This window comes from Bos javanicus, chromosome 27 (assembly GCF_032452875.1).
Source record: "Bos javanicus breed banteng chromosome 27, ARS-OSU_banteng_1.0, whole genome shotgun sequence".
NCBI lineage: Eukaryota > Metazoa > Chordata > Mammalia > Artiodactyla > Bovidae > Bos > Bos javanicus.
In genome coordinates this window covers 6,888,795-6,901,668 of record NC_083894.1, presented here as the reverse complement: position 1 = coordinate 6,901,668, position 12,874 = coordinate 6,888,795, and the positions used below count along the sequence as shown (strand labels likewise).

The following is a 12,874-nucleotide window of genomic DNA, read 5'->3' as shown; positions in this document are numbered from 1 at the left end:
ATTTTAGTTTAGTGACATCAACCTAAGAACAGAGCAAGTGTTTGTAGCAAGCTGTTTAAATAAGTCTTACTTAATTCTACAGAATAGCTGTGAGGGTTTTACTTCCTTGGCCCCAGCAACAGTACTTTTACAATAATAGAAAAGAAAGTATAGACTATAGGCATTGGCCGCATTTCTCTCTTGCACTTTTATACCGAAAGTGTTTCTTTACACTGATTCCCTAATTGTTACGCATCTATTCCCACCCCTTCTTCAACTACAGATGTCTCTGACTCTCTCCTGGAAACCTACCTTGCAGATGGATCCTCTGCCCTTCTCAGGTGGACTGCAGCAGAGACACCTGGGAGCCCCTGTCTACAGCTACATGCTTAAAGGCCAGATCAACAAAGGGCAGAGGAAGAGGTGAGTGAGGTCACACAGGATGCCTCCTGATCCCCGTTGGCAGGAGTCATCCTGGCGGAGCGGTGGGGGACAGCCAGACTCGATGGCATTGTTGACACCAAAATGTTGGTTTTCTCTGCCCACTGGAGCCAAATAAAATTTGCAGAGACAGAGTTTGGGGCAAACAGAAAGATGGCTTTAACCCTTAAGCCGGCAGAAGGGAGAACACAATAGGTTCCTGCCTCAAGGAGCCTGTCTCCCCTTCATCAGGAATCCAGGGGATCAAAAAGTTGGACTCACAGTCAGGGCTTGGAGACACAGGACAAAAGGTGTAGGGGTCCTGAATTCTCTTTTTTTGCACTGTTTGGAAACAGTCAATAGACTAGTGTCAGGTAGCTAGGTATTTGGGTCTGGCACTTGGTCCAGGTTGTTGAATCCATTGTCCTTTGGGGATTTCCTGCTGACTTTCTTCCTGTAATTCAAAAGGGGGAAAGCAAACCACTACGGGGTGGCTTCCAAAAAGAGTGCATCATAAACTTAAGCATCAACAAGAGGTTAAAATAGAGCAAAGAGAGGAACCAAACTACAAGGGGAGGTTTATGATGCCATAAAGTTAAGTACCAGGACGTGGCTAGAATAAGTTAAAGAATCCTAAATGCAGAGTGTGGCTTCTGCAGAGTTAGAGGGCAACTGGTAGAGATGTAGTTTGCATAATAGGTTAGTCTTCTGAAAAGAAGAAACTTAATTATCAATGCAGACTGTTGATTGTTAGCAAAGTAACGCTCAAAATCCTCCAAGCTAGGCTTCAACAGTACATGAACTGAGAGCTTCCATATGTACAAGCTAGATTTAGAAAAGGCAGAGGAACCAGAGATCAAATTGCTAACATCTGTTGGACCATAAAAAAAGCAAGACATTTCCAGAAAACATCTACTTCTGCTTCATTGACTATGCTAAAGCCTTTGACTGTGTGGATCACAATAAACTGTGGAAAATTCTGAAGGAGATGGACCACCTGCCCTGACTCCTGCAAAACCTGTATGCAGCTCAAGAAGCAACACTTAGAACCAGACATGGAAAAACAGATTGGTTCCAACTGGGAAAGTAGTAAGTCAAGGCTATATATTGTCACCCTGCTTATTTAACTTCTGTGCAGAGTTCATCATGCAAAATGCCAGGCGGGATGAAACACAAGCTGGATCAGGATTGCTGGGAGAAATATCAATAAGCTCAGATTGCAGATGATACCACTCTTATGGCAGAAAGTGAAGAGGAACAAAAGAGCCTCTTGATGAAGGTGAAAGTGGAGAGTGGAGAAAGCTGACTTAAAACTTGACATTCCAAAAACTAAAATCATGGTCTATGATACCATCATTTCATGGCAAATAGATGGGGAAACAGTGGAAGCAATAGATGACTTTATTTTTTAGGCTCCAAAATCACTGCAGATGGTGACTGCAGCCATGAAATTAAAAGACGCATGCTCCTTCTAAGAAAAGCTATGACCAACCTAGACAACTTATTAAAAAGCAGAGACATTACTTTGCCAACAAATGTCCATCTAGTCAAAGCTATGGTTTTTCCAGTAGTCATGTATGGATGTGAGAGTTGGACTATAAGGAAAGCTGAGCACTGAAGGATGGATGCCACTGAACTGTGGTGTTGGAGAAGACTCTTGAGAGTCCCTTAGACTGCAAGGAGATCCAATCAGTCCATCCTAAAGGAAATCAGTCCTGAATATTCATTGGAAGGACTGATGCTGAAGCTGAAACTCCAATACTTCGGCCACCTGATGGGAAGAAGTAACTCATGTGAAAAGACCCTGATGCTGGAAAAGATTGAAGGTGGGAGGAGAAGGGGATGACAGAGGATGAGATGGTTGGATGGCATCACTAACTTGATGGACATGAGTTTGAGTAACCTCTGGGAGTTGTTGATGGACAGGGAGGCCTGGCATGCTGCATTCCTTGGGTTCGCAAAGACTCAGATATGACTGGGCAACTGAACTGAACTGTAGCATATGAGATCTTAGTTCTCTGACCAGGGATGAACCCATGTCCCTTGCACTGGCAGCTGGAGTTTAACCATTGGACCATCAGGGAAGTCTCTGCTTTTAGTTTTTGTAGCTGCACTAGACAGGGGCAAGAGGTAGAGAGGGTTTGGGTGTCACTCCTGAGTAAACATGAGAAATGAGACCCAGGACCCAGGTGGAAAGGCTGGCCTTGGACCAGAGCATGAGCTCATGAGTCACATGGGAAAGCCATCATCTTCCCGGTACTGAAATGACACGAGCATTTCTCCCATGCAGGAGTCCAACATGACACCCAGAAATGTTAAGGCAATAAAACATCAACAGATACAAGAATGCAACTTAAAATTAAGTAGAAATTAAAAACTGAAATCCCAACAAAGACTATGATAAAAATTTAATATAAACAGTACCACCAAACCACACTTGCTGCTGCTAAGTCGCTTCAGTCATGTCTGACTCTGTGCGACCCCATAGATGGCAGCCCACCAGGCTCCCCGTCCCTGGGATTCTCCAGGCAAGAACACTGGAGTGGGTTGCCATTTCCTTCTCCAGAGCATGAAAGTGAAAGTGAAAGTGAAGTCACTCAGTCGTGTCCGACTCAGTGACCCCACGGACTGCAGCCTACCAGGCTCCTCTGTCCATGGGATTTTCCAGGCAAGAGTACTGAAGTGGGTCGCCATTGCCTTCTCTGAAACCACACTTAATGGCAGATAAATATTCCATGAAAATAAAACAAACTAAAAATAAAGGATAAAAGGGATACAAGATATATGAGGTGTAAGACTGAGTCCCAAATACAACCTTCGAGATGAAGAAGAGTTGGCAGATGCACCATGGGGATTTCTGTGAAAAAAGAAATATAAAGTTGAGTAAAATGTTGACAGCTGTTATCACTTTTTTCCTCCATTAAACACACGCAGGTTTGTCTCTTTTGAGCTGATAATTTTAGGCTCAAGGCATGATTTTAAGCTACTGCTGTATTGATTTCCTGTGGCAGCTGTAGCAAATTGCCACAAGCTACGTGGCTTAAAGGAACACATACTTGTTATTGTGGTTCTGAGGATCCAAAGTCCCAAATGGATCTCATTGGCTTCAAATCACTGTGTCAGCAGGATGCCATTCCTTCTGGAGGCTTGCTTCCTTCTCACGCTTAGAAGCTGCCTGCCCTCCTTGGCTTATGGCCTCTGCACATCAGTGTGAGCTGATGAGAGGCTGGTTTACCCTCTCAGCATGCATCTCTGACACTGGTCTGCATCCCTCCTCCACTTCTAAGGCTCCTTGTAATGAGATGGCATTGGGCACAGCCAGACTCCACGTCATTTCCCTATCTTAAGGCTGAATGATTAGGTACCTTAATTCACCTGTGCTGCAATTCTCTCTTGTCATGTGTCTGCCCTTATAGGCTACTGAAACAGAAACACGATAGGCCAGGTGGCTCTTTTTTTGCACTTTGTTTTTTAACTGAAGGATGATTGCTTTACAGAATTTCGTGGTTTTCTGTCATACATCAACAAGAATCATCCATGGGTTCACCCATGCCCCCTCCCTCCCAAAACTTCATCCCATTTCCTTCCCCATCCCACCCTTCTAGCTGGTCTCAGAGCCCCTGTTTGAGTTCCCTGAGTCACACAGCAAATTCCTGCTGGCTATCTATTTTACATGTGGTATTGTAATAGGTGGCTTACTAACAACAGACCCTTACTTCTCAGTTTTGGAGGCTTGGAGCTCCACGATCAAGACAGAGCAGGTGGCTGGTAGACGGTGGTCTTCTCCCTGTGTCCTCAGAGGGCACAAGGGGTGAGCCATCTCTCTGGGGTCTCTTTCAAAAAGGCCCTCATTCCACCCAGGAGGGTCCCACCCTCATGACCAAATCATCTCCCAAAGGCCCTGTCTCCTAAAACCATCCCCTTGGTGACCTCAGCTTGCACTGAGGGAAGAGTTAGTACAAGACCAGAGAGCTGCTCACACATACAGCGTGCACCAGCAAGGCTCTTGGTTTAACTAGCAAACCCTCTGAAGAAACTGCAAGCAGGCTGAGGTCAGCCTGCTCACCCTGCCCCCTGCGGTCTCTGTGTTCTGTGCTGTGTTGTCTTCATTGAATTGTGCTTTCCACAGGACTTGTTTTTCCGTAGCATCTAGTTGCATCATATCATGTACACACAGAGAGACATGCTTTGTCCATGTCAACTCTGTCATTCAGTTGATGACAATTTGTGAAGCAATGTCTCGTCTCAATGCCCAGCACTTACAGGAATAGGACAAGTCCATGTCTATAGAGATCTTATAGCCCAAAAGGGAATCAGAAGTGTATCCAGTGTGCACAAGGCAGGAATAAGAAGCACAAACCAAATGGAAGTGAGGGCTGCAGGGGACAGGGGAGGGGGGTTTCCTCCTGGAGCGGGGGTGGGAGCTTTCCTATGGGACTGGTGTGCTGGTGATTCTGGACCCCTGGGGTGCATGTTTGACGGGAGACGTGGGGTGGACAGGGTGCCCTGGGCTGGGAAGCAGGAAGGACAGCAGACAGAGGGGCTGGGGAACGTCAGGCCCCCAAGGAACAGGGGTTCACACCCGTGGGAGCACAAGGCACCCCACCACAATTCCCCGATGGTTCGCGTGGGGAGCTCAGAGAGTATCCTCAGGGATTTCGGAATTCGCCTGGGATCAGACACCACACAACAACCTCAATGACCAGTGGGCAAGATTCTTTAACTTTGAACAAAATTTATTCTGGTTTAAATTTTAGGCGTTCTGTCGAAGGGCACAGTTTCTGTCTCCGCTTAGGTCCCGGCCGCATCTTCGCCTTCTTCTACCACGACCTGCAGCATTTTACTGGGCGCCCGAAACAGGTGCCAATCTGTGTCATGGGTACAGGGCACCTGATCGGAATACAGACGCCTCCATTCCTACGGCAGCTTAGAGGACCACTTATTCCTTGAGTAAATCGTAAAAAGAGAACAAAAAGGGAAAAACGTGTCAGTAGGAAAGCGGCATCTCGAGAAGGCCCACTGTGTCCCCTCTGAGTGAGGCCCTGGGGCTTTCTGTGCTGAGATGCGCACACGGCCTCATGACAACAAGATATGAGTCCAGGACCCCGTAGACCAGCTTCCAGACAGACACTGACCGTGCCCAGGCTCTGGTGGACCCTCACGTTTTCAGAACCACAGGCTGAGGGACTGGGGTGCGAGGACCCCGGTTGTGTGCGGGGTCAGCTCCACCATGAGGGCAAAGACTGGGAAGCTCTGCTACATCCACCTTCCCGCCAGGAGTCAGAAGCCCCCCATGGGTTCTATTTTCACCGTTTAGTTTTCCAACTCATGGAGTCAGTCAAGTAGTGGAGCTGAGATAGGAGGAAAAGATGCAGCTAAAAGTGTAAGAACCATTTAAAGAGAACTTACTCTCAAAGTAACTTACAGCTGACAGTGACAATGGCTCAGAAAAAAAAGTTTTGTATCATCGTCTCTGCTGATTCAGAACGCACTCAGCGCTGGTGCGAGTAAGCCCCTCTTGTCCTCCCTTTGTGGTTTCCTCCTGACCAGCCGCCTTCCCGTCTTCCTCACATGCCTTTTTCCTCTTGACCACAAGGTACTTCTGGTCCCTCTCTAGTTCCCCGCCCAGGGATTGAACCCAGGCCCCGGGCACTGAGAGGCCACATTTCTTACACCCTTGTCCTCGCTTCCTGCCACTGTGCTAAGAGTTGGGTTACAGTCATAAACAACACTAATCAGACAAGGCCTTTTCAACTTGATTTTGACATCTAATCAGTTGTCTCAGGTCTCAGTCTCCGCAGCCTCTCCCTCCATCCCTCTCTCCCTCCCTCCTTCCTTCCTACCTATTTTCATCCTATTTCAGGAAATATCAAGGGTAAGATGAAAATCAGACAGCCGATCCTGCACACTGCTTTGGATGTGCTGCCTCCCATCTATGGAGCGATGGGAGCATCAGCGACGTGTCCTAGAGGACCTGCCTGCTGAGGAGACTGAGCACGGAGCATCCCAAGGGCAGCTCCTGAAGCCCATGCTCGGGCTGACTGTCTTCTGGACTTCTCTGGTCACCCAGAGCTGCCACCCTTCAGATAGAGAGATTTATAAAGCGACATACTGTGCTTCTGTCATGGGACAAAATCAAATTTCTTGCTTTTATGAAAAGAAAAAAAAGGAGAGTCACTTAACTGAGGCATCTTTTGTTTACTCCTCATGAAACCAATGAGGAGACAGGCTCAGAAGCTTTGACTCACTACAATGGCTTAGAAACAACCAGGTATTTTGCAGGGCAGTTCTCAGCCCCCTCTTCCTTCTGAAGGACTCAGTGCTGGCTTCTCAGAAGCACCAAATATGGTGGGTTTAGTCTGACCACGTGTAGATGGGGGTAGCAGGACAGAAAGAGGTAGAAACAGGAGAGAGAGCCTGCGGCTCCCCCCAGGGCTGCCATAAGCTCACCTGACCCAGCAAACAGGACCAGGAAGAGGAGCGCGAGGAGCAGGTGATGGAGCCTCATGCTGGCGTCCCGAGCTCTGCGGCTGACAATGGAGAAGAGGCTGCGCTTGCCGCTTTATAAAGGTCCCAGGTTCCGGGAGGAATTCTGCACTGGCTGTGGATTTGGTTATTAGGAACTGGTTAACTGAGCCTCTTCCCTGTGTGTCATGGGAGTGGCCTTTATAGCACAAAGCAGGGGCAGTCACTTGTATGCTAATGAGGCTGTGGAAAGGCCAGGAAAAGCTTTCCTGCTGCCCTTTTAACCACAAACTTCTCCCTGGCAGTCAGTTCAGCTGATGGGCAGGGGTGTGGCAAGGGGCACAGACTTGCCTGTTTCCCCTGGCAGGGGCACAGACTTCTTGCTGAACCTTCGCTTACCTGCTCCCCAGCTCCACCCTCGCCCTTCCAGGGCTTTGAATCTGCCCACTGTTTTCCTGTGCAGAAGGAAATGGCACCCCCCTCCAGTACTCTTGCCTGGAAAATTCCATGGATGGAGGATTCTGGTGGGCTACAGTTCATGGGGTTGCAGAAAGTCAGACATGACTGGGAGACTTCACTTTCTTTATTTCTATAGTTCCTTTTGGGCTTGAAGAAGCATGAGCTGGAATCAAACTGCAGGGGAAAATATCAATTACCTCAAATATGCAGATGACACCACCCTAACAGCAGAAAGTGAAGAGGATCTAAAAAGCCTCTTAATGAAACTGAAAGAGGAGAGTGCAAAAGTTGGCTTAAAGCTCAACATACAGAAAACTAAAATCATGGTATCCGGTCCCATCACTTCATGGAAGATAGATGGGGAAACAATGGAAACAGTGCCAGACTTTATTTTTTGGTGCTCCAAAATCACAGCAGATGGTGATTGCAGCTGTGAAATTAAAAGATGCTTATTCCTTGAAAGGAAAGTTATGACCAACCTAGATAGCATTTGCAAAGCAGAGATATTACTTTGCCAACAAAAGTCCATTTGGTCAAGGCTATGATTTTTCCAGTGGTCATGTACGGATGTGAGAGTTGGACTCTGAAGAAAACTGAGTGCTGAAGAATTGATGCTTTTGAACTGTGGTGTTGGAGAAGACTCTTGAGAATCCCTTGGATTGCAAGGAGATCCAACCAGTCCATCCTAAAGGAGACCAGTCCTGGGTGATTTTTGGAAGGACTGATGCTGAGACTGAAACTCCAATTCTTTGGCCATGTCATGTGAAGAGTTGATTCACTGAAAAAGATCCTGATGCTAGGAGGGATTGGGGGCAGGAGGAGAAGGGGACGACAGAGGATGTGATGGCTGGATGGCATCACCGACTCGATGGACATGAGTCTCAGTGAACTCTAGGAGTTGGTGATGGACAGGGAGGCCTGGCATGTTGCAATTCATGGGGTCGCAAAGAGTCGGACACGACTGAGCAACTGAAATGAACTGAACTGATAGTTCCTTTTGGAGAAGGAAATGGCAACCGGCTCCAGTGTTATTGCCTGGTGAGTCCCATGGACTGAGGGGCCTGGTGGGCTGCAGTCTAAAAGGTTGCAGAGAGTCGGACACGACTAAGCAACTAACACATACACTATTTCCATGAAAGGCTGTTTCAGGCCCAAAAAGGGACTAACTCGATCAGAGGCAGTTTCACTCCCTGGGCAAGACTTGCTGACTCCCAGCATCTGCAGAGACAGCCACGCTCTTTCTTTCTGGCCCCTGGTGCACTGAGGGAAGAGACCCAATGGTCCCGACCTGATCCCCACAAAGGCTAGCCACAGTCACCGCCAAAATCTTGGTTTTCTTTGTCCACCAGAGCTGAATAAAAATTGTGGAGACAGAGTTTGAAGGACACAGAAAGATGGCTTTAATCATTAAGCCGGCAGAAGGGAGAACACGATAGGGCCCTGCCTCAAGGAGCCTGTCTCCCCTGCATCGGGAATCCAGGGGATCATACAGTCAGGGCTTACAGTCAGGGCTTGGAGATACGGGACAAAAGGTGTAGGAGTCCTGAATTCTCTCTTTTGCACTGTTGGGAAACAGTCAATAGGCCAGTGTCAGGTAGCTAGGTATTTGGGTCTGGCAGTTGGTCCCGGTGGTTGGGTCCATTGTCCTTTGGGGATTTCCTGGTGACTTTCTTCCTGTAATACAAAAGGGGGAAAGCAAACCACTATGGGATGGCTTCCAAAAAGAGTGGACCATAAAGATAACCATCAACATGAGGTAACATAGAGCAAAGGAAGGGAAAAACAAACTACAAGGGGAGGTTTATGATGCGATAAAGTTAAGTATCAGGATGTGGCTAGAATAAGTAAAAGGATAATAGATGCAGAATGTGGCTCCTGCAGAAATGGAGAGCCATAGGTGTCAGGTATAGTTCGCATAATAGTTTAGTCTTCTGCAAAGAAGAAACTTGGTTATCCATACAGAATGTACGTTAGGAACAGTTAAAGTGGAGAAAGACAGAAAAGGGAAAAAAGAAAGAAAGAGGGGAAAAAAATTTTTATTAATTCTCTGCAACACAATCACACACCTGTCTCATGAAATCTCAGTGGGACACATGATGGGCAGATGGGTGCTCTGTTTCCCTTCATCAGAGACAGAGTGGGAGGATGATGCTGCCACTAAACGCATCACCCAGCCTAGTATCACGAAGCAGGCCCAGCAGTGGGGACCCCTTCACTGGGTTGAGGGGGACCTCCATCACCAAGTAACATTCCTCACTTAGTAACATCCGTCCATCTCAGTGTCGGAGAGACGAAACGCAAAATCTCAGGATGGAACTTGCCATGCAGCTCTGAGTAGAACTCCAAGCCCTTTAGAAATGTGGGGATCCAGGAGGACCCCATCCTGAAGGAGCCCCTGGAGCTTCAGTCCTGTTCAGGTCCCCCGCTGTGGCTCACAGTCTGGCATCTGAGGCTCGGCAAAGCCATGGAGGCTGCCTCGAGAGACAAAATCCCTGGCTGGCACCCAGGCATAGGATTTTTCTGATGGAAAATAAATTGTCTTGATCATAGTTCCTTCTCAGATCAGATCAGATCAGTCACTCACGTGTGTCCGACTCTTTGCGACCCCATGAATCGCAGCACGCCAGGCCTCCCTGTCCATCACCAACTCCCGGAGTTCACTCAGACTCATGTCCATCGAGTCAGTGATGCCATCCAGCCATCTCATCCTCTGTCGTCCCCTTCTCCTCCTGCCCCCAATCCCTCCCAGCATCAGAGTCTTTTCCAGTGAGTCAACTCTTCACATGGGGTAGCCAAAATACTGGAGTTTCAGCTTTAGCATCATTCCTTGCAAAGAAATCCCAGGGCTGATCTCCTTTAGAACGGACCGGTTGGTTCTCCTTGCAGTCCAAGGGACTCTCAAGAGTCTTCTCCAACACCACAGTTCAAAAGCATCAATTCTTCAGTGCTCAGCCTTCTTCACAGTCCAACTCTCACATCCATATATGACCACAGGAAAAACCATAGCCTTGACTAGACGAACCTTTGTTGGCAAAGTAATGTCTCTGCTTTTGAATATGCTATCTAGGTTGGTCATAACTTTCCTTTCAAGGAGTAAGCATCTTTTAATTTCATGGCTGCAGTCACCATCTGCAGTGATTTTGGAGCCCAGAAATATAAAGTCTGACACTGATTCCACTGTTTCCTCATCTATTTCCAATAAAGTGCTGGGACCAGATGCCATGATCTTTGTTTTCTGAATGTTGAGCTTTAAGTCAACTTTTTCACTCTCCACTTTCACTTTCATCAAGAGGCTTTTGAGTTCCTCTTCATTTTCTGCCATAAGGGTGGTGTCATCTGCATATCTGAGGTTATTGATATTTCTCCCAGCAATCTTGATTCCAGGTTGTGTTTCTTTCATTCCTGCGTTTCTCATGATGTACTCTGCATAGAAGTTAAATAAACAGGGTGATAACATACAGCCTTGACGTACTCCTTTTCCTATTTGGAACCAGTCTGTTGTTCCATGTCCAGTTCTAACTGTTGCTTCCTGACCTGCATACAAATTACTCAAGAGGCAGATCAGGTGGTCTGGTATTTCCATCTCTTTCAGAATTTTCCACAGTTTATTGTGATCCACACAGTCAAAGGCTTTGGCATAGTCAAGAAAGCAGAAATAGATGTTTTTCTGGAACTCTCTTGCTTTTTCTATGATCCAGCGGATGTTGGCAATTTGATCTCTGGTTCCTCTGCCTTTTCTAAAACCAGCTTGAACATGAGGAAGTTCACGGTTCACATAGTGCTGAAGCCTGGCTTGGAGAATTTTGAGCATGACTTTACTACCGTGTGAGATGAGTGCAATTGTGCAGTACTTTGAGCATGCTTTGGCATTGCCTTTCTTTGGGATTGGAATGAAAACTGCGCTTTTTTAGTCCTGTGGCTCCTGCTGAGTTTCCAAATTTGCTGGCATATTGAGTACAGCACTGTCACAGCATCATCTTTCAGGATTTGGAATAGCTCAACTGGAATTCCATCACCTCCACTAGCTTTGTTCGTAGTGATGCTTTCTAAGGCCCACTTGACTTCACATTCCAGGATTTCTGGCTCTAGGTCAGTGGTCACACCATCGTGATTATCTGGGTCGTGAACATCTTTTTTGTACAGTTCTTCTGTGTATTCTTGCCATCTCTTCTTAATATCTTCTGCTTCTGTTAGGTCCATACCATTTCTGTCCTATATCAAGCTCATCTTTGCATGAAATGTTCCTTTGGCATCTCTGATTTTCTTGAAGAGATCCCTAACTTTCCCATTCTGTTGTTTTCCTCTATTTCTTTGCATTGATCGCTGAAGAAGGCTTTCTTATAACTTCTTGCTGTTCTTTGGAACTCTGCATTCAGATGTTTATATCTTTCCTTACCCCTCTCTATATCTGGTCCTTGTCCTAAAAGTTAATTGATTGTGCTGTGCTTAGTTACTCAGGCATGTCTGACCCTTTGTGACCCCATAGACTGTAGCCTGCCTGGCTCCTCTGTCCATGGGGATTCTCCAGGCAAGAATACTGGAGTGAGTTGCCATGCCCTCCTCCAGGGCATCTTCCCAAACCAGGGATCAAACCAGGTCTCCTGCATTGGAGGCAGATTCTTTACCATCTGAGCCACCAGGAAGCCTGTCAATTAACCAATACAGCCTACCATGTTTTCTTTAAATTATGTTTCCATAGCATATCTGTCAGCTCAACAGTAAAGAATCTGCCTGAGATGCAGAGACATGGTTTTGATCCCTGGGTCGGGGAGATTCCCCAGAGGAGGGCATGGCAACACACTGCAGTAATCTTGACTGGATGATTCCATGGGGGTCTCAAGAGTGTTGGACACGACTGAGGGTCTAAACAATGACCACAGCAGATCTGTTTCCATCCTTTCATTTTAAATCCACTTGCCTTTTTATTTGATGTCTCAAGTGGGTTTTTTATAGTTAGTTTATATCTGATTCTTTTTTTTTTTTTTTACTGAAAGGACCATCTGTCTCCTTAAAATAGGGTCTAGAATCTTAGCATCACACTTTATCCCATCAAGCTGAACCAAAATTCCATCTAGTATCATAGACTTCATTTTTCAGAGCAGTTTTAGAATTGAATGAAAAGCACAGAGTTTTTAGGCAGGCTACACAGGCAGGCTACAGTCCACAAAGGGTCAGCACCTCCACAGTCCACAGAGTAGCAGAGTCGGACACAACTGCAGCGACTTAGCACACAGGCACACACCCCTGATCCTGACACCCATTGCTGGTTTTCTGTCCAGAAGTGAAGATGCCTGCACTGTCTGAACTTTGACCCCACTCTCTTCAACTCAACTCAAGAATTGTTGGTCTGTTTGGGTTCTTGTTGCCTGAGCTTTAGGCCTGGAAATCTGTAGAGGCTGGAGATGTCAGAAGTCTCACTTCACTTGTTTCTTTTCTTTTTTTATAAATGATTAAGCACATAATATTTATTTAGCTAATTCATTAATTTGGCTGTCTTGGACCTTAATCATGGCAGGCAGGATCTCAGTTGTGGCATGTGGGATCTAGTTCC

At 46.6% G+C, this 12,874-nt stretch overlaps 1 long non-coding RNA gene across 1 annotated transcript; it reads right to left on the bottom strand.

The window, feature by feature from the left end:
* Nucleotides 1-5,114: 5,114 nt before the first annotated feature.
* Nucleotides 5,115-7,856, bottom strand: LOC133239812 (uncharacterized). Its single transcript, XR_009733975.1, has 2 exons — nucleotides 6,850-7,856; nucleotides 5,115-5,344 (listed from the first exon to the last, which is right to left on the bottom strand). It is a non-coding gene; the product is annotated as an uncharacterized LOC133239812 (long non-coding RNA).
* Between the last annotated feature and the right edge of the window lie 5,018 nt (nucleotides 7,857-12,874).